The sequence below is a fragment of the Dendrobates tinctorius genome, unplaced genomic scaffold, assembly GCF_039654945.1.
Source record: "Dendrobates tinctorius isolate UK_male_01 unplaced genomic scaffold, ASM3965494v1 ptg000083l, whole genome shotgun sequence".
NCBI classification, from domain to species: Eukaryota; Metazoa; Chordata; class Amphibia; order Anura; family Dendrobatidae; genus Dendrobates; species Dendrobates tinctorius.
This window is the reverse complement of record NW_027361751.1, coordinates 16098500-16119347: the sequence shown is the minus strand read 5'-3', so window position 1 is coordinate 16119347 and position 20848 is coordinate 16098500. Positions and strand designations below refer to the sequence as shown.

Below are 20848 nucleotides of genomic sequence, written 5' to 3'. Positions count from 1 at the left end.
TAGATATAGACACATAGAATGCATATATATATATATATATATATATATATGTGTGTGTGTATTCTATGTGTCTGTATCTATTCTTTCTTTCTTTATTAAAACTGTCAGTGTGAGTTTACTGTATCGTGCACTGAATTGCCGGCTTTTCTAAAAGACACCGGGTGCGTATTTCTCGCAAGTCACACATCTGGTCCGTGTGTAATGCGTATTTTTTGCGCACCCATAGACTTGCATTGGCGTACTACGGGCGTAGTACGCTGACAATCGCAGCATGCTGCGAGTGGCACGGACCGTAGAATACAGATGAGAAATATACCAATATAATCATTGGTCCGTGTGTAATGCGTGCTTTTAGCGCCTCTCACTCTCCCGTATTCCTCGCCAGTGTGACCCCGGCGTAACTCTCCTGCACGTTATTACACCTCCAAAGAGACGAGTACCTCACCCATGACTGCCACCCCCTGCCACCTTCCGCATGGGAGCAAGGACCCCAGTATGTCTGCACTGTGCTGTACATTGTTTCCCATACAGAGCACTGCGCCATCCTGCGGCCATGCAGGGGTGACCCACATTTCGGCTATGTGCACACAGCGCACACCTCAGGAAAATAAAACTCCCCAACAACAGGCGTTTCCTGAAGTGTTTTATTGCTTGAAAAACTCTTAAATCCTTTATAATTAATATTTTTTTTGAAGACGCAAAAGAAATAAGTGAAATGTTTGTTTTTCGTGCATTAATCCTGACAGACAGTCCCGGGACGTATCAGCAGAGCAGACAGTGTGTGCATTGTGCTGGCGGAGGAAATCACCACACTGCAGCACTGCGGCCGGGAAACCCGGGCAGCCCTGTCCCCAAACCACCAGGGACTGTCTGACTGGGAGTCTGGAGGGGGCGGAGCCGTGACGTCACGGGGCGGGGACAACCTGGAGACTGAGGCTGCCGCCGCCGCCGCTGCACCGGGTGCGCTCGCTCCACAGTGCACGTTTAGTGAGAGTGGGGGAGGGCGCACCGAGCAGGAGCCGAATAACGGGGGCAGCCGTGCACTACTTCTCCGGCGCTGCCTTTCCTTGGGTGAGTTCATTCCCTTGCAGTGTGTCTGGTGAATGAAACTTTCCCTTGCTGATGAATGGATGCGCGGCTCCAGCCCTCACCGCTGCATTTCTCCACAGAGGGCTTCTAATTAACCCCTGCAGCCCCACCAGCTGCATGCATGAAGGGTTAATCAGGTTGGCACAGTGTATGGGCAGGTGATGTGATGGGGGGGCTCTCATGCTGACCCTTCCCTATTTTCAGGGTCGTATATGTGCAGTGTGCCCCCCCTCTTCCTTCATTTTTCTGATCTGTGACCAGGTCTGATGGATTTCCCCCCACTAGGTGGGCAGTTATCTTGAATCCTCTTTTTTGGGGGGGCTGGTTACCTCCTGATCTACAAAACTGTTAACCCTTCATGCCAAGCCTGGTTAATGCATGACCCATCATAATTTGGGACAATGATAGGTTACGCTTTAAATCTAGTTTTGTTTTTTGTTCTGCAGCTGTTTTTTTTTTTTTTGTTGTTGGTTTTTTTTTATTCAGAATAAGTCAAAATGTAACACCTTCTATCTCATCTGGTATTAAGAAAAATTAAGTCTAGAGCTGGCCAAGCGTGTGTATGAATGGACGGCGCCGTGTGGCTTGTCCGCACTTGGCTGCTCTACTTCTGTATCTTCTAGGAAAAAAGGCAATAAAAGTGCAATCTAGAGAGGGACTGCCTTTCTCTTCCAGCTGCAGTTTTCTATATGTCCAGCAAAGGCAGTAGAGTGCCCTCTTATGGTCCTTTACTGACAGCGGAGGCATCAGTGACTGAAGAGGAGTAATGTCTGTATACTGTGACATATCCCCATGTGGGGGGCAATACGGTCTTGCCGCTGACCCCTTCCATCATTGCTTTTAGATGAGCACATATTATTTATTTTTTAGCCCACTATTGCTTTAATCGTTTTGTATGTGAGAAGGGGGTTACATGCGGAATACGAATATAGATTACAGAAGACAGACTAGCAATGACAGACTGTTACAGAGATCAGACGGCCATGCGGGCTGACAGTATAGGGGACTGACTACTGAGACCAGCAGATCTGATCCGCTGGGAGTTATCCCCCCGTTGTTCCCTGATTTTTGTGGCAATTGTGAATATTGGGAATAAATGTTTTCAATTTATAGTCTGAGTAATAAATACTATTATTTATTTTTTTTCTTTAAGTATACAAACTTGGTAACTCTTGTAGTCGTGTAAATGTTATCTTGGCTGTAGAGAAGATAAACACACTTCGGCTGATTCATCAAAACTTTTATACCACGAAGCCAGTGTAAAAGCTTTGAATAGTTGCACTTTTTTTTTTTTTTTTTTGTTACTGAAAAACTGTGATTTTGGGCATTTTAAGCCAGTTCGGATGAGCTCTTCCCTTTCTTGGGACGCCTGTCCATACAATTACGAAAAATAACTTTTTTAGGCCAGAAATGCTACTCAGACTGGAGTAGCATTTCTGGCTTGACGCATGGCACTCAGAAAAAAGACCAAATTAATTAGGTGGTGTGCTCTTCTTACTGAATTCGGTGTTTCTTTTACTCTATAAAGACCCATGTAGCATGAGTGTGCGCTATGCTTAGTCCCTCTCCCCCCAAAAAAAAGTGAAATCAGCCCCATTCACTATTACAGGTATGAGTGCTATTCATAAAAAACACGGCTGGCACCCGGACGCAACAAACAAAATTTTGGAGCAAAAAAAGTGCGTCTTATAGTACGAAAAATACGGTAACTATAGTGTCTATTCCATTGGCATACGCTTACAAGGAGTTTGTGTAACAATTTTCGCAAAATGTGGCCATAACTACAATCATTACTAAGACATATCATGTCTGCAGCCGATACGTGATCTTCTATGATCAGTTTAAGTCCATCCAGACCTAAATTTCTGGGACATTTCATGGACTGATGCTGGGTTGCCAACCGTCGAGAAGTTCCAAGACAGTCTGTAAAAATGGGGCACTTTTTTGCCCTGTCCGTATAAAAAAAAATAAAAAAATTTCAAGGTATCTGTAATATTGTCTTTACATGATGTTTTGTTAGGGTGTCCAGAAAAAAAATGCAAGTTGGCTACCCTGGGTGGATTGTGATCTATCGGATAGTTGTAAATCAATATTTATTGTGATGGCCATTTTGGTGGTTCAATCAGTATCCCATCTATGGCCACGAATGTACCTACCTTAAAGCCGAAAATACTTAGAGGGGTGGTCTACTATTAGGACAACCCTTTCTCAATCTGAATGTTTGCCCCAGAGTTAAAATAAAAATAATTATGCTCAGCTCCTGTGGCGGCGCTGTTCCATCGGTGTCGCATGCGCAGTCCCGGGGCTCACGTGAAGTTGTTGTGTCTCTGTTATGGAGACCCCTTTGTGTGCCATCAGGAGCACTCTGACCCTTTTGAAGCATGAACTCCACAAGACCTTTCACAGTGCCTTGTGGTATTTTGCACCAAGATGTCAGCAGCAGACAGTTGTGTGGTACGGGCCTCCATTGATCAGCCTTGTTTTCCCAGCATTTCCCACAGATATATCAATTTATTTTGCTGAAGCAGGCACTGCCATTAGGGAGTACATTTACCATGAAGGAGTACAGCAATGATTAGGTAGGTGTTCATTTCACAGTATCCTCCACCTGAATGTCAGGAGCACATTGCCTCCTCCGGCTTGTATTTTTTTCTTTTCTGTAATGAATCCTGGTGCCATCTTTTCCCCAGATAAGCCCCCCTGCATGTAGCCAGCCATCCACATCATTCATACCAGACCACCTTCTTCCGTTGATCACATGCCCATAGTGCGCTCTTTAGTCAATGTGCAGCATAAACCAGTATGACCAGTCTGTGGCTACACGAAAAGGGCACTGTGTGTTCTGATGGTTTCCGATCATTCAGAATGAGCTTTTTATTTTTTAATGAGGAACTAAACTTTTGCAAAACGGTCTATATTCTTTTTGGTCAGTTAATTCTCTACAGTTTGGAGGGAGAGACGACCACTGATTGCTCAAAACACAGGTGAGAAGTACGGAGCTCAGAAGGCACGAACGTGCACCGAGAGGAGTACTGATTGGCTCAAAAGACAACTGCACGCTTCTCGACGATCTTCTGCAAAATCACACTGGATCCCAACCAGTCTGCAGGGAATTACCGGGCCAAAGAAATTAAACTTTTTGCAAATGTTCGGTATTATTCAAGGCCCCGTTCACACTGTATTTTTGCATTCTTTGGAAGTTTGACCCAAACAAGATCCAGATGAACCCTGAAGTTGCCAAAGACTGTAATGATACGAAAGGAGTTTAAATGGCCGCGGTTTTCGGACGGGCGCAATAATGTAGCAGACATTTTTGTACCCGTCTGACGTACACCAACAGAACGAAAAACCAGGGCTGTGGAGTCGGAGTCGGTATAAAATGGTCCGACTCCTAAAATATATAATAAATTGGGTACAGTAGTTCAATGCAGAATGTGCTGAATATTTTTTCATAGGAATTTGGGAAAGTTATGAAATGTCCTATATATGGCTGTTCTATTCCTGATCTAAGGCTACATTCACACACAGCGTTTTTGCTGCGGTTTTCAGCTGCAAAAGCAGATCAGCTTTTTAAAAACCGCATCACCTGAAAGGTTTTTGAGCTCATAGATAATGTTTTCAGTAGCAAAAGCAGATTAGAAATCTGCTCTATCTATATATCCATTTATCCATATCTGTCTATCCATATCTTATCTGTACTAAAAAGAATGAAAGCCAGGTAGCGCACAGATTAACACTCCTCTTTTTTTTTTTTTTTTTTTTTTTTTTTTTTTTTTTAGCACCAGTCAGGTACACCTCATAGCTGCCCAAAAGGACGCCCAGGACAGGCATTGCTCATCTTCAGTAACACATCAACATCAATTGATAGTTGGAATAAATAGACTGCATTCACCACATCTTAAGGTGCAGGCTTTATTTTATTAGTGTAGGGATGTGCAATATAAGGTTCTGCAGCAGCTGAGGTGTGCAGTATGAGATTCTGCCCCCCCTAGTTTTGATCCTGGCTAAAACTGTTTCTTATAGATATGGCGAACCCTCAGGTAACCCTAAATGAAGGTCAATGGACACAGATGGCTGAATTGAAGGAATTGCTTAATCACATATTTACCGTGACTAAAAAATTACAAGCTGAGGATTTAACTCCTGGCATTTTCATAAGGGAGTAGAAGAACTTGCTATTTTGCCTGTCCCAAAGAGGAGGTTTAATCGCAGATGGCATTTCTGCTTAAATGAAACGGAGAGAGACACAGCTATTGGAAAATAAAATTTTTCTGGCAGCTGTTTGTGGACCCAAGTCATCGTATATTTCTTGATGATCAACAGCTTACTAAAGGAAAAGAAGCTCTGACTGAGGTAGCAGTTAGGATGAGTGGCCTACAGGAGGACTGCCAGGCGCAAGAGGACTTGGGTCCTGACAGTGCTACTGCTGCCATATCTTCGTCCTCATCAGATGAGGAGTTTGACTTTGACAAGTATTTGGATGACATGGAGCAGGCAAAGCGTTGCTGCAAGGAAAAAGATTTCACTCCATCTCCTATAGCAAGCAGATTGACCATATTTCAGCAAAATGTTTCACTTGCTCTCAAAGAAAAAGAAAAATTTAACCGTTCATCAAAACTGACTGTGCATGAGACAATTCCTTTATACCCGGAAATTGTTAGAGATGTTGCCCATGTGGTTACGGCTTTGCCTCCAACCCAAGTTAGTGTAGAGAGGTTGTTCTCTGGCTTTAATATTATTAGGTCAGATTTTAGGTCATCTATGAAGGAGGATCTGATGGAGGCAATTCTATTTCTTAGAAAAAATTCATAGACTGCACAAATATTATTTAGTATGTTTTTGTTGAAAACTGTTTTTTGCCACTTACATAGTTTATTACATAGTTATATATATACTGTGTGTATGTTTGTGTGTGTGTATGTGTGTGTGTATATATATATATATATATATATATATATATATATATATATATATATATATATATATATATATATATATATATATATATATACACACTCACTGGCCACTTTATTAGGTACACCTGTCCAACTGTGTGTTAAGACTTAATTTCTAATCAGCCAATCACATGGCGGCAACTCAGTGCATTTAGGCATGTAGACATGGTCAAGACAATCTCCTGCAGTTCAAACCGAGCATCAGTATGGGGAAGAAAGGTGATTTGAGTGCCTTTGAACGTGGCATGATTGTTGGTGCCAGAAGGGCTGGTCTGAGAAATTCAGAAACTGCTGATCTACTGGGATTTTCACGCACAACCATCTCTAGGGTTTACAGAGAATGGTCCGAAAAAGAAAAAAAAACCAGTGAGCGGCAGTTCTGTGGCCGGAAATGCCTTGTTGATGCCAGAGGTCAGAGGAGAATGGGCAGACTGATTCGAGCTGATAGAAAGGCAACAGTGACTCAAATTGCCACCCGTTACAACCAAGGTAGGCAGAAGAGCATCTCTGAACGCACAGTGCGTCGAACTTTGAGGCAGATGGGCTACAGCAGCAGAAGACCACACTGGGTACCACTCCTCTCAGCTAAGAACAGGAAACTGAGGCTACAATTTGCACAAGCTCATCGAAATTGGACAGTAGAAGATTGGAAAAACGTTGCCTGGTCTGATGAGTCTCGATTTCTGCTGCGACATTCGGATGGTAGGGTCAGAATTTGGCGTAAACAACATGAAAGCATGGATCCATCCTGCCTTGTATCAACGGTTCAGGCTGGTGGTGGTGGTGTCATGGTGTGGGGAATTTTTTCTTGGCACTCTTTGGGCCCCTTGGTACCAATTGAGCATCGTTGCAACGCCACAGCCTACCTGAGTATTGTTGCTGACCATGTCCATCCCTTTATGACCACAATGTACCCAACATCTGATGGCTACTTTCAGCAGGATAATGCGCCATGTCATAAAGCTCGAATCATCTCAGATTGGTTTCTTGAACATGACAATGAGTTCACTGTACTCAAATGGCCTCCTCAGTCACCAGATCTCAATCCAATAGAGCATCTTTGGGATGAGGTGGAACGGGAGATTCGCATCAGGGATGTGCAGCCGACAAATCTGCGCCAACTGTGTGATGCCATCATGTCAATATGGTCCAAAATCTCTGAGGAATGCTTCCAGCACCTTGTTGAATCTCTGCCACGAAGAATTGAGGCAGTTCTGAAGGCAAAAGGGGGTCCAACCCCTTACTAGCATGGTGTACCTAATAAAGTGGCCAGTGAGTGTATATATATATATATATATATATATATATATATATAATTGATATTACATAGTGTGTTACATATTTACAATTTATTAGTTTTTTGTGTTCTAAAGTTGTATTCCAATAAATATATATTATGTTCTACCTAAATATCTTGATTATTGTATCATAAAAATGATTAAATGTCTGATGTTCACATTGTACTACAATAAATTTTTCACTTAAATATAAGCAATATATGTTGGAGTTGGAGTCGGTGTAAGGGAAATTGAGGAGTCTGAGTCGCAGGTTTGGCTTACCGACTCCACAGCCCTGCGAAAAACACAATTTGAGTTCATTTGGATTCTATTTGTGTCCTCGCAGTTTGCTGCCTGTTGAATCACATTTTTAGTGGGGTTCAAGCGGAACCTCCATACAAAATTCTCCTTTTGCTAATAAGCTCTTCTATGAGATTGGTCTAAATTTGCTAGCCTTTGCTCCCTGTTGGCAATTCATTGGTTGTTCTTGGATCACTTTTGGTAGATACTAACCACTGTATACTGGCAACACCTCACCTGCAGTTTTTGACATGCCTTCACACAGTTATTCAACGGTCATAGTTTGGCCCTTATTAAAGTCCCTCAGATCACGATGTCTGTCCATCCTCTTTAAGAACTTATTGCAGAGATGTTGCCCAAAGATTACGGTTCCAATTAGTGTCCCCAGACGGCCAAGAAATGTGGTGTGCAAATTAGTCGCTAAAAGTTGTTTAATTGATTTGTTGATCTTAACTAGCCACACTGTTTTGTGGGTAAACCTGCAAAAAGCTCGGAGGCCCATTGGCAATATTCAATTGACGAGGACCTTTTGCCAAATCTTTGCTGTTGAACTGGACACATGATGTAATAGTGTTTGCCGAGTAGAATAAAACTTTTTTTAAAAAATTTCCCCTTTGCGGAACTATTTTCCCTGTTGCAGAACTATCCGCAATCAAAGTATATGGCACCTAATGAGTTAATTTTCATAAGTCCCAGGGGTTATCATAGAGTTCTCACTGGAGATGTGTGCTTCTTCCTCCTGTATGATGTTACCCAATCATAGAAAAAAAGAACACACCCCACTGTAGATTATAGCAAGTATTTCAGTGGGTGAGATGTATGACAGACAGCTTTGGTCTGCTGGTCTAACATCCTGCATGATTAGGCTATGTTCACATGTCCCAGTAATGATCCGTTAGAACGGATCCAGCAGAAATCCACTGGAAAAAAAGTTGTGCTGTCACAACTTTAATGCCTTATTCATTAACCGATCTCTGCTGCATCCGTTAGAAATAGACAACAACGGATGCCGCATTAATGTATACGTTGCCCATTGACTCCATTGCAAAAAAAAAAAATGGATCTGGTAGAGGTCAGTTAGTGAATAACGAACTAAAAAGTTGTGTTAACACAACTTTTTTACTAACTAATTTCTGCTGGATTGGTTCTAATGGATCATTACTGGACATGTGAATGTGGCCTTAGAAAGTTCTGGGTGTAAACTACAGAAAAGGAACACCTTTCAGATGAGCTTCCAGAAGTCATTGTGTGGCTGGTGCAGTGCAGTTGAGTTTAGCTGTATCATATTACAATCCTTTCTACCAGCTCTCCTCTTTTCGTAGCACTGTCACCTCTGCTGTACTACCCCTCTCCTGCACTGCCTGTCTGGAGATGTCGGCAATTGTTTTTTTGGATGAAATTATCTTTTGCTCGGCACAAAAGCTTAATCATTCTCGAAGGAAAATAGTCCTGTGTAAACAGAACTCTCTTTGCCAAGAACTATAGCAGCCCATAAGCTCTGAGCGATTTGGATAGTGTCCATTTTACTTTGGTCTGCCTATGTATATGGGCATTTAAACAACTACCAATTGGTAAAAGTTTACTGATCAGTTGTATCGTGCTGCCGGTAGGTCCATGTAAATGGCACCTTAACAATTTCACGTCACCCACTGTGAATAGCGATGCCGACTTCGCTGGAATGACTCCACTGAAGGAGGTGAGCATCCACTGTTTTCATTTTATATGGGGCACTGAATTGTCCACTACTAGGTGTTGTCCACTACTAGGACCACCCCTTCTTCATCTAAATGTTTGGGACCAATAAAATAAAAAAGCCTATATTCTTCTGTGCTGGCGCTGCTCCAGGGATGTCGGCGCTCACGGTCCCAGGACTCTTGTGCGGTTGTTGTGACACGCGACCCCGGTGCCCCATCGGCACTGCCGTTACTGTCCCCACCGTTACACATGAAAAGGAAGTCTGGGCTGGAACTGATCTGACTGAACGGTGCCAGCACGGGAGGTAAGTATAGGCTTTTTTATTTTATCGGGCCAAACATTTAGTTCAAGACCCCTTTAAGCATGTGTTGTCCTGAAGTGGATAACCACTTTAAACATTAACCAGCTCTCTTTTAGGTCTTTGGTTGCTCTCTGCATGCGGGCGGCTGGAGGTAGGGTCCCCACGGAGGACCCCACTCTTCACATGCGAGTGCCTTAGCTTATTTTAAGCGTTCCTTGGTGGAAGTTCGTGACGACTCTGGAAATGTGTATGTCATCAGGAATAATTTATGGAAATAATTGCTGAAATGATGAAAGGGTTTTCCAGTTTTGTAATGTTAGCTGCTTTGAAAGACATTGATGCTGAAGTTGTGTGGGCATTGATTATTATTTGGCCTGTTAACCCTTCTCCTTACGGTCTGCTCGCTCAGTGATCTGCTAGGACTTTTGATGATGATAATGGTGAACGGCTTTTATATACTTTGCTCCAGAAAATTTGTGGTATTAGCAATTCAGGACCGTGATGAAGATTTTGAAGAGATTGTACTAAAAAGATACTGATGAGACCCCCAGTAGAATGAACCGCTAACAGTCCGGCAGCTGGGAAATGTCTGCTAGATTCTGTCAGCAGATCCCGGAGATACGGATAAGCTGGTGGTATTGACTGAAGGCTAAGTATCATATGACAAAAACGTAAGCTGGTCATACACATGAGACAGCTGTCGGCCGACCTCCCACGTTGTGCTTGTTTATTTCGTTGGGAGGAAAGTGAATAGCCAGGCACCTCTTGTGACGGCATCACAAAGAATCAGGCATGTTGTTTTAAAGAGGCACCATATGTGCCTGTGGCTCCAGTCTCTGTGTGCCATTGTATCAGCTCTGTGCACACAAACAGAGAAAATTGCATTCTTAGAGTGTAACAAGTCTACTTCAGACAATATCCCATTTTAGTGCATTAGCATTCTACCAGAACTATAGGTGCTGAAGCTTCCTTTCCCTTCCCATTATGCATTGCTCCTGCTATTGGTAAATGACTTGCCCTGTGTGCATTTTACAATACAGGAGAAGAGATTTACACCTACTTAAAGAGTAACTAAACTTTTTTTTATTTTTTTTCTTATTATTTTGTCTAGCATGGAAAGTTATGAAACTTTGCAAATCACTATTAGGGAATATGTCTTCAGTCCTGTAAAAATAAAATACATGTAATTGGCTTCTAAATCTAATCTCAGTCTACAGTATTTCTTTGTCTTCACCTGCATTGATATCAGAACGTACTCATTTGGAGTACAAATGATGGCAGTGATGGGTCAGCTTGGCATTTTTCTCCCTATGTCTGTGGATATGCTGCTGCAGGACATTGTTTTGATAGACAACACTCAGAGGAGGAGACAGGTGCTGACCCATCACTGCCATCATCTGTACTCCAAATGAGTATCTTCTGACATGCATCTGAAGACAGGTAAATAGAAGGGGGGAAAAACATGCATAACATGCAATTTTTAACAACAATGTAAGCAAATCCCCCTAATAAAGTAAGGTACAAAGTTGCATAACTTTCCATGTTGGACAAAATTATATGTAAGAAAAATTGAGTTCCTCTTTCATGTAATCCGTCTACATGCCTCTGCTGTCGGCAAATTAAATCAACAACAGGCAGGGCAACAAGACAGAAGGGATACACCTAGTCTATACACCATAATGTTTTAATAAAATGATTTGCAGTCTATTTCTCGCATTATCTATCGGATGAGATTGAGTTGTCTGAAAAACAGTGATTTTCTAAGTGGTGGAGGAGCCGCCAATGCAAAGTGAATGTGTTCACCTGTTTTATACATTGCCATTATGAAGAATAAATCTCCGCTTTGCAGTTTCCACTTTCCCTTCTTCGAGATCCCATAGATGCATCAGTGATTTGTCATTAGTGTGGTTAGTGTCCTGTCAAACCTTCCCTAAATTAAGTGTAGCTCCATTGTGTATTTTTTTTTTCTTGCCTGTTACCCTTAAAATGCCTTAAAGCTTCACAAAATAACCTCTGACCTTTGCTTCTTAGGGTTAATTCATGCACGAAATAAACAAAGTGCTTTAAAGTAGGGGGTCTGAGGTTTTAAGGGTCACATTTTTGTTTAAATGTCCCACTTGTCATCTATCAAGAGACGGCTGTAGTCACAACGGATTAACCCGTGATGATCTGCAAACTGATCAACAGAAAACTGGAAAATCGTTGTTGACTTATGTAAATGTGCGAGACTTGTAACACTGTGAGGCCATTACTCAAAACTAGAGACGTCCATATCACACTACAAACTCCATGCATTTCTTTTATGGTTTCCATGGGTACAAAATTCTTTGCTCATTTAAGGGGTTTTCAAAGACAAAAAAGTATATTTTTTTAAATGTCTCCGACAGCTTAAAATTAAATGAAGTAATGCTTTGCACCCATCGATCATCTGCCACTGCCCGTTTTTTTTATGCTTCGGACCCCCCACAAAATAGCTGTTAAGGTTTGGCAGATCATTCAACTGGCAGCTATCTCCCCCAGCTGTCCAACACAGCAGGAGCGCTTGCTCAAAACAGAGCACCTACAGTATGTCTTCCATGAGAAAGCTGCTGCCAGACTCCTCTGGCGGTGACATATCCCTCTGAGAACAAATGAACGACCTATCCAAAATCAGACATGTTGGATTGTTTTTGCCTCATTTGGGGGGGGGGGGGGGGGCATATACATGAGATTGACAACAGAGCCCACTGGTATCCGGGAGTCTGGCTAATGTGTATTGGCCTTTATCTTTGCTCTGTCTTATCTGGTTTCTATTTTCTGGTCTCATCTCAATACCCTGGAGATGTCCAGACTGACTGGGCAGGCGTGTCAAGACCATTTCAAGTGTGCTGATATGGGACTTAAAATAACAGTGTAGACTGGATATGTCAGTATGGGAGTCTGAGCCCTACAAAAAATAATTATTCCATAATAATAATAATAATCTTTATTTTTATATAGCGCTAACATATTCCGCAGTGCTTTACAATTTGCACATATTATCATCACTGTCCCCGATGGGGCTCACAATCTAAATTCCCTATCAGTATGTCTTTAGAATGTGGGAGGAAACCGGAGTGCCCGGAGGAAACCCACGCAAACACGGAGAGAACATACAAACTCCTTGCAGATGTTGTCCTTGGTGGGATTCGAACCCAGGACCCCAGCGCTGCCTTGCAGCGCTAACCACTGAGCCACCGTGCCGCCCATAGAAATCATTTTCATGGTGTAGAAGAGAGAACCAGGCCGCAAGTGCTGCCGAAGCCTCAGGTCCAGAACACTTGGGGCCGATCCTCCTGTTGCAGGGGGGAAAGAAATTGAGGATGGAGGAGACCTGTAGAGAGGGGGCGTGGTGAGTCAGGGGAGTATAAGGAGGCTTGCGCGGGAAAAGAGAGGGGCTTCCCGCCAGAGGGCGGAGTAAGAGAGTGTGAGGGAGGGCCAGGGCGGTAGTCGAGGCAGAGGTCACCGGGGCGTCTATGCCCTGGCCTCCCATCACATGCATACAGAGTTCCCCCATTCTGCATACCTGTAGCTCCTTCTCCAGCACCTTCGGAATCCTCTGTACGTTTCTGGAGGCCCTCTCGGTCGGGTTTTACACAAAATGAGCCACAGTCCAACTCAACTTTATAATAGGAAACTTTACTGAATCTTGTACACAGCATCTTAGCATTCTTTCCAGCATCAACATCAGGTTTCACAACATGCAACTCTTCTGTCCCTGTCCTTCTCTCTCTGTCACTAAGCTCGCTTCCGGGATAGACTGTACCTTCCTATCCTTCAGCGTCCTCTCTGCCCAGTCTTACTCCATTTGGGGACCCCCTCAGCCATTTCGCCTAGATTCTGAGGGTATCTACCCACGTAATAAGCTGCCACATCATGAGCGACCTGCCCATACTGCTTAGTCTTCTTCTAGCACCTGTAGTCCCACTTATACTGCACCGCTAGCACTGCTGCTGTTTCTCCTGATAAGGTCCTGGTTCTGTATACTGTCTGGCTTGGCCTTCTGTTCTTCTAACTTTGCGTGGCGGTGCCCAGGGCTAGCCAGCTCACCTGAGCACATGGGCGCCCTGGCCCCACTCTATAAGGAAGTCCTTACTACCTTATCCACCATGCCCCTCCTATCTTAACTATTTACTTTCTTATCTATAGAACTACAATGTACCCTATCTAGTGGCTAACTAGGAGTACTACCCTTTCCCTGTGTAATAGACACAATGCAGTTACCGACCGAAAGGGTAAGCATTCCAAAGTACATAAATACACAATATAACATATGGTACCGGGATGAACAAGGGCATAACATACAAGATATATATATACCGCGCGGCAGTGATAAGGGTCGGGTGCAGTGAGGAGGTGGGGAGCGTCGCCAAGCGTGCATGTCAGAGCATGCCGAGGGGGAGTTTGTTGCGAAAGGACAGGCGCAGTAAAGACTCACAAGTATCAGCAGGTGTGCGGGGAGATGCGCGCCGGGCAGAGCGTTGCAGTGCAGCTATCCAGGTACCAGTGGGTGTGCTGAGAGTCAGGCGCCAAGTGAAGCATTGCGGTGCGGGCATCCAGGTATTGGCGGGTGCACAGGAAAGCACACGCAGAGTAGACTTGTGCATAGCTTAATTCTTCGTCTCGGCAATTCAATGGACTAGGGGCTCAGCGGGCAAAACTGGTCACTGCCCGCTGCCGCCAGAAGCGGGACTGTGTGTTAGGTGGGGAAGCCTGAAGACGCAGCACCGGTCTCCGCCGGCATCCCATCTTCCATCGGACTACAAGTGTGTAAAGGACAGCGGAGTCATGATAAGTTGAACCAGATAAAAAGACTATTGAGTTAAAATAACCCTTACACTAAAGGCCCCGTCTCACATAGCGAGATCGTTAGCGGTCAAAATCGGTGACACAACAGCGATCTCGCTACGCGTGACACATACCGGCCAAAACGCCCCCCCCCCCCCCCCCCCGCTGGATATCGCTGATCGTGCTCGAATGTCCCAGGCCATTTTTCGATCGTTGGCGTCCCGCTGGCCAGCATGCATCGCTGTGTTTGACGCCGACGTGTGACCTCGTTGCCGACGCGGGAGTCTTCAGAATAGCTGCTGTATGACAAGGTACCAACGACCGCAAAGGTCGTTATACGGATCTCCGGATCGTTGCTGCGTCACGGAGATCTGTCAATTTGACAGCTTACTAGCGACCATTTAGTGACGCACCAGCGATCCTTAGCAGGTCGTATCGTTGTCGGGATCGCTGGTGCGTCGCTTAGTGTAACAGTTACATAACCCTTTCATTCTTAAAGTTGTTTAACCTCTTGTTGGTTCCCAATGAGGAGAACCCCTTTTTGTGTAAAGTAAACCACACCCTTGCTCTGTGTTACTGCATCCTTTTACCTGCTTTACATTAGTATATCTTTATAGTAGCCGTAGCTCCTTTTTTCTTAAGTGGGGTTCGAAATTTTCTTAAAAAAAACTTTAGGTAAAGTTTTTAGCCCAACACTGGGAAAGTCATTGCTTGGTAGAATGGCCCTCAGTGTTCCCCTTTGAATATAGTGGTGGTCAGGCTGGCGCACTACATTGAAGTGCAGCTGCCTCCAGTGTCAGTAGTACTGAGCTGAGCTCTGTACTGAATTGCGCTGCAGTGCAGATGGATTACCGGTAGAGTTGGAAGTCCCAGGCCATGAACAGGAGATCCGCTGACCTCACAGCATTCGTGTCTCTTCTTTGGATTAGCCAGCCGGATGCAACGTCATCGTTTTGGCATGACACACCAGGCCAACGAATAGAAAAAGAGCCTTCTGTTGGGTAAGGGACGTCTCTCCTGCTCCCGTTCAGCTACCACTGACCACTTATGTGATCGATGAACGAGAACATACAAATCGATTCACACCAACTCTAATGACCACCACTCCATTCACGTGGAAGACATGGGAACCACGTTCTTCATGATTGTTTGGGGATTCATTGGCCAGCCTTACATGCTGGCTACCTGTAGATTTGAGTGTTCTGAAGATATGTTAAGAAATACATTAACATTGATTTGCAGACTTAGAATTAAGGTGAATCTCGGCCTTTTTATTTGTCCACTAATAGAATTTGGGCAGAAAGTAGACAAGTGAACAACCTTTTAAGGACCTTAGCCCAAACTTGTGGTCACTTGTACTCGTTCCTCTATTAATCTCACATCTTTGTCACGTCCCCACATCTGACAATGCCGTTTGTTGCTCTGTGGTTGTCGCGTGCTGCTTCTGAATGCCCCCACTCCTTGCACTATTGACCTTCTTGAATAAATCCCACCACGGCCTCTCTCCTCAAATATTTTATTGTAGTGGGTTTCAGATGTGATCATACTCTTTTTTTCATTATTGGTAGTTTTTACCCCACACTGTCCTGGATTAGAGAACCCCATACGTCTGAAGCTATTTATTTGTAAGGGATCGGCCATTGTCCCCCAGCATGTGCTCGTCTCTTCCAGGGAGGGAGATTTGGATCGACGTGCATAAATAAATACGGCCGCTGATGCAGCTCTTTAATGAGTTTGCTGTGATGTGTGGAGTGATCTTCAGCTTTTCACATTGTCAGGATTTGTGTGTTGTGTCTGAGTTTGCTTTTAGTTTTTTTTTTTTTTTTTTTTTTCTGTAGTGAGTCATTTCCTTTCTTAGAAAGAGGTTTCCACCATTTTTCTTTTTCATTTAAGCACTGATGAAACCACATGTTTCATTTGTAGTATGGCACGTGATGGGGTCTAGGTGAGATGTCACAGACTCAAGGGCCCGTTACACACAGCGATCTCGCTGGCGAGATCTTCAAAAAGAGCCTGAAGACCCACCTCTTCCGACAAGCCTATAACCTGCAGTAACCACCGATCGACCAAACCGCTGCACGACCAGCTCTACCCTCGCCTACTGTATTATCACCCATCCCTTGAAGATTGTGAGCCCTCGCGGGCAGGGTCCTCTCTCCTCCTGTACCAGTTATGACTTGTATTGTTTAAGATTATTGTACTTGTTTTTATGTATACCCCCCTCACATGTAAAGCGCCATGGAATAAATGGCGCTATAACAATAAATAATAATAATAATAATCTCTCCAGCGAGATCGCTGTGTGTGACATCCAGCAGCGATTGGCCCCCCCGCAGGGTATCGCTGATCGTGCTGGATCGTCCTGGCCCGTTTTTTCACCGCTGGTCTCCCGCTGGCCAGCACGCATCGCTGCGTGTGGCAGCGGGAGCCAGCGATGAGTGACGCTGCACGCTGGTTACCAACGTAAACATCGGGTTTCTAAGGGCTGCGGGGCCCTTAGAAACCCGATGTTTATCCTATATACCAGCATGCACTGCAGGCAGGGCGGGAGATGGAGGCAGAGCGGCGCACAGACCGGAGTAGCTCTGCTATCTCCTACTCCAGTCTGTCAGACCGGAGTAGCAGAGCTACGCCGGTCTGTCTGTGCGCTGCTCTGCCTCCACCTTCCGCCCTGCCTGCAGTGCACGCTGGTATCTAGGGTAAACATCGGGTTTCTAAGTGCCCTGCAGCCCTTAGAAACCCGATGTTTACGTTGGTAACCAGCTTGCTCACTGGTCCTGATCGCTGGAGGGGCTGTCTATGTGACAGCTCACCAGCGATCAGCTAACAATGTCCCAGTGATCCCATCATGTCGGATCGTTGGTGGGATCGCTGGGACATCGTTATGTGTAACGGTACCCTCAGGCCACGTTCACACATTCAGTACTTTACCTCCGTATTTGTAAGCCAAAACCGGGAGTGCAACAATCAGTAAGGGTGTGTGCAGACGCTGCGGAATCTGCTGCGGATTAATCCGCACGGATTTTGCAAAAACCGCAGATAAACCGCAGGTCAAAAGACCTGCGGATTATCTGCGGTTTTGACTGCGGTTTGGTCCTGCGGATTCACCATCTCCACAATGGTGGAGATAGGAACCCGCTGCGGATTCCGCAGAAAGAATTGACATGTCACTTTCTGCGGTTTCAAAACCGCAGCAAATCTGCGCGGATTTTTCCGCAACGTCTACACAGCATTTTTTTTACCATTCATTTGAATGGTACTGTACACCGCAGGCGGCCAAAAACGCTGCGGAAACGCAGCGGAATCCGCAGCGTGTGCACATACCCTAAAAGTATAATAGAGACACGTCACCACTTCTGCATTTTTCACCCACTACAAATTTTGACTGTTCAAACCAAGCACATCCGCTGCGTGCACTTTTAGCATGCTTAAACAGTTCAGTGTACCTTCTACCTATTTGTTTTGCCTCCCATTTCTTCCTCCTGTAAAGGCAAAGCTGTTAATCAAGGATTGAGGGGAAGGGATAGATACAAAGCTATGTATCCTTGGTTTGAACAGTTTTTGGACTAATGAACTCCCTTTCTCTAGTATTATTTCTTAAAAGAGGTCAAACTTTATTCTTTTTTTGCACTTGTCCCAATACTGTCTTTAGGGGTGCTAATTTATTGAAGTTTAGGACCCTGTTCAAACCAAGCACAATTCATTTGGTGCACTATTTTCTCTCTGCCCTTCTCTTGTAAAGCCTGAGATGTCAATCATAGAAGAGGGAGCGGAGATGGATGGTTAATAAGTAGATGGGAAGGAGCATTGAACTGTTCAGTCACGCCAAGGTTACACAGTCTGTGCTTGGTTTGAACAGTCATTTGGTCCTCATTTTTATACATGATTGTTACATTGAACAATGCAAAACCTGATTTAAATAGGTTGCTCACTTTATTTTTATTACAGCAAATGGGTTGGGACATTATTTTGTGGAAATTACGAATGCATAATTTAGTATTCTCTACATGCCTGCTGATGGAGGAGCACGTGATGTACAGTGCCTTGCGAAAGTATTCGGCCCCTGGAACTTTTCAACCTTTTCTCACATATCATGCTTCAAACATAAAGATACCAAATGTAAATTTTTGGTGAAGAATCAACAACAAGTGGGACACAATTGTGAAGTTGAATGAAATTTATTGGTTATTTTACATTTTTGTGGAAATGCAAAAACTGAAAAGTGGGGCGTGCAATATTATTCGGCCCCCTTACTTTCATTGCAGCAAACTCACTCCAGAAGTTCATTGTGGATCTCTGAATGATCCAATGTTGTCCTAAATGACTAATGATGATAAATATAATCCACCTGTGTGTAATCAAGTCTCCGTATAAATGCACCTGCTCTGTGATAGACTCAGGGTTCTGTTTGATGCACAGAGAGCGCGCAAGGCATTGTATATGGGAAAGCAGAATTTGCATGGTCTCAGGAGAGCTGTGCGACCTGTGAGGAAGGTTGTGCCAAGAACAGCAGGAGGAGAGCCTCTACTTGTGACCATGATCTGCTAGGAACATGGTGTCACCTGCTGATGGGAACACTGTCCTTGTTTGTCAGCAGAGGATTGCATATATTATATATTGACTGCAGTCTTCTCCTTCGCTCGCAGCAGCTGTGATGGAGGCCGCCTTTCAGGTGCAATCGGCAGGCAGAATCCTCCGCTGACGGCACAGGAGTGATCTCTGTTGTGTTTGCTCTTTTTTTTTTCCTGACAGTCTGTAGCAGATAGTAATGGAAAATTCCAGGATGACCTGCCTGAAAACTGCATAAACAACTATTGGGAATTGATTTCAGATATTGCATATGTTTATGGCCACAAAACACATTGCAGGTGTGAATAACATAATTAGGCGGCTGTTGTCACCCTTTGTCTGTCGCTCTATTACTTTTGGTGTAGAGCACAGATGGTGGATTTGTTCTGTAGAAGTTGGGGCCAGTTCACATTAGGCTTCTTCCACACGTTCTTGACTCCATCTGGGGATGCTTCTGAACCACCCAAAAAATGGGATTTGGACATTACCATGACAAAGCAGTTCACTTTAATGAATATATTAGAAGAAATATTCATTTCACTTGGGCACTGGCATAGCCCAGAATAAACAAGATCCAATGGTGTAAAAGAGCAAAGGTTACTTCATGTGGCTTGTACCCGACGGATCCTGCTCATTCTGGGCTATGGCAGCTCCCAAGAGATGTTTGTTCCTCCTCATACTACATTTCTTTGGAGTTGTTTGGGATCTGCAGCCAGATCCATGTACGGTAATCACCAGTGGTACGGAATGTTGTGGCTGTCTACGTAGAACCTGACCAGGTGAGCAAGTTTCCTTCAAAGTCTACTCCCACATTTTTGTCTCATTGATCCACACTGTGGAGCGCCTCTTCTGTTTTACTTTGATGCTCATTGTACTATGATTGGCCTCCATTCTGGCGGTGCCCATCTTTTTTACACAGAAACCACAGCATAGTTTCAAGTTCTTGTGTCCTCCTAAAAAAAGCCATATATAGCCTGAACGGAGGCTAAACAAAGTACAAAGTGACTTTCTATGCCTCATGGTAGCATAATGCCCAGTACTAAATGTACATATGTATAAAGCGTTCTCTAAACTGAAATAAAAACAACGCATCGATGTTTAGATAAAATAGGCCACGATTATTAGTCAGCTTAGTCTAAATGGTACAACCACATACGGTATATATTTTATAAATTCAAAAACAATCAAGAATCACCTCAAGCTTAAATATCAAATAGACCAAGTCCAGCCAGCATTAGCCGGGCGACTATGCCTAATAACACCGCAATAGCTTTAATCAATGACCGTAAAGGGTTTGTCCGGTCACAACCGATTGAGCGATGCTGCGCCTCGTCTAGTGACGTGGACGGCCAGCAGCCTCGCGTGCGACTAGAGGGCCTCGCGTCCGACTAGAGGGCCTGTGTGTGTAATTTTTTGCAAGGCTTGAAAAATAATTGCATTTGGAAACACGTTGCCTATATGTGAAAGTTACTTTATGGCACTTTTTGTATTGTTGCATGTATGAAATAAAGAACTATATTTTTTCACCAAACAGATCTGGTCAATATAATTTCATATATATCGAAAACAGCAGTGCTTAGTATGGACAACAATTGCAGTGCCATGCCAGCCGCCATGATCCAATAGTCTCATAGGCAGATGAAATGCAGGAATTGGAGGCGATTCCAGGCTAATTGAAGACGTGACTCTGAGCCAGACACTAATTCCACACGAGACAAGTTGTTTCCATAACACATGCCCATTGCAAAGTGCTCTCAGAAACCAGCCCAGGAAGGATCAATAACCTCATGCTGACTATAAAAGTAATCACTAACACTTTGTACATTTGCTTTTGATGACTAGTTTAGGTTAATGGC

At 44.1% G+C, this 20848-nt stretch overlaps 1 protein-coding gene across 4 annotated transcripts in view; it reads left to right on the top strand.

Annotated features, from left to right (window-relative positions):
* The first annotated feature begins 806 nt into the window (after positions 1 to 806).
* Positions 807 to 20848, top strand: part of LHFPL2 (LHFPL tetraspan subfamily member 2) — a 203318-nt gene continuing 183276 nt past the window's right edge. For all 4 annotated transcript variants that reach the window (XM_073584151.1, XM_073584148.1, XM_073584150.1 and 1 more), the window contains exon 1: positions 807 to 1071. The gene's annotated coding sequence lies outside the window, so the exon portion shown is untranslated. The remainder of the gene's footprint in view (positions 1072 to 20848) is intronic.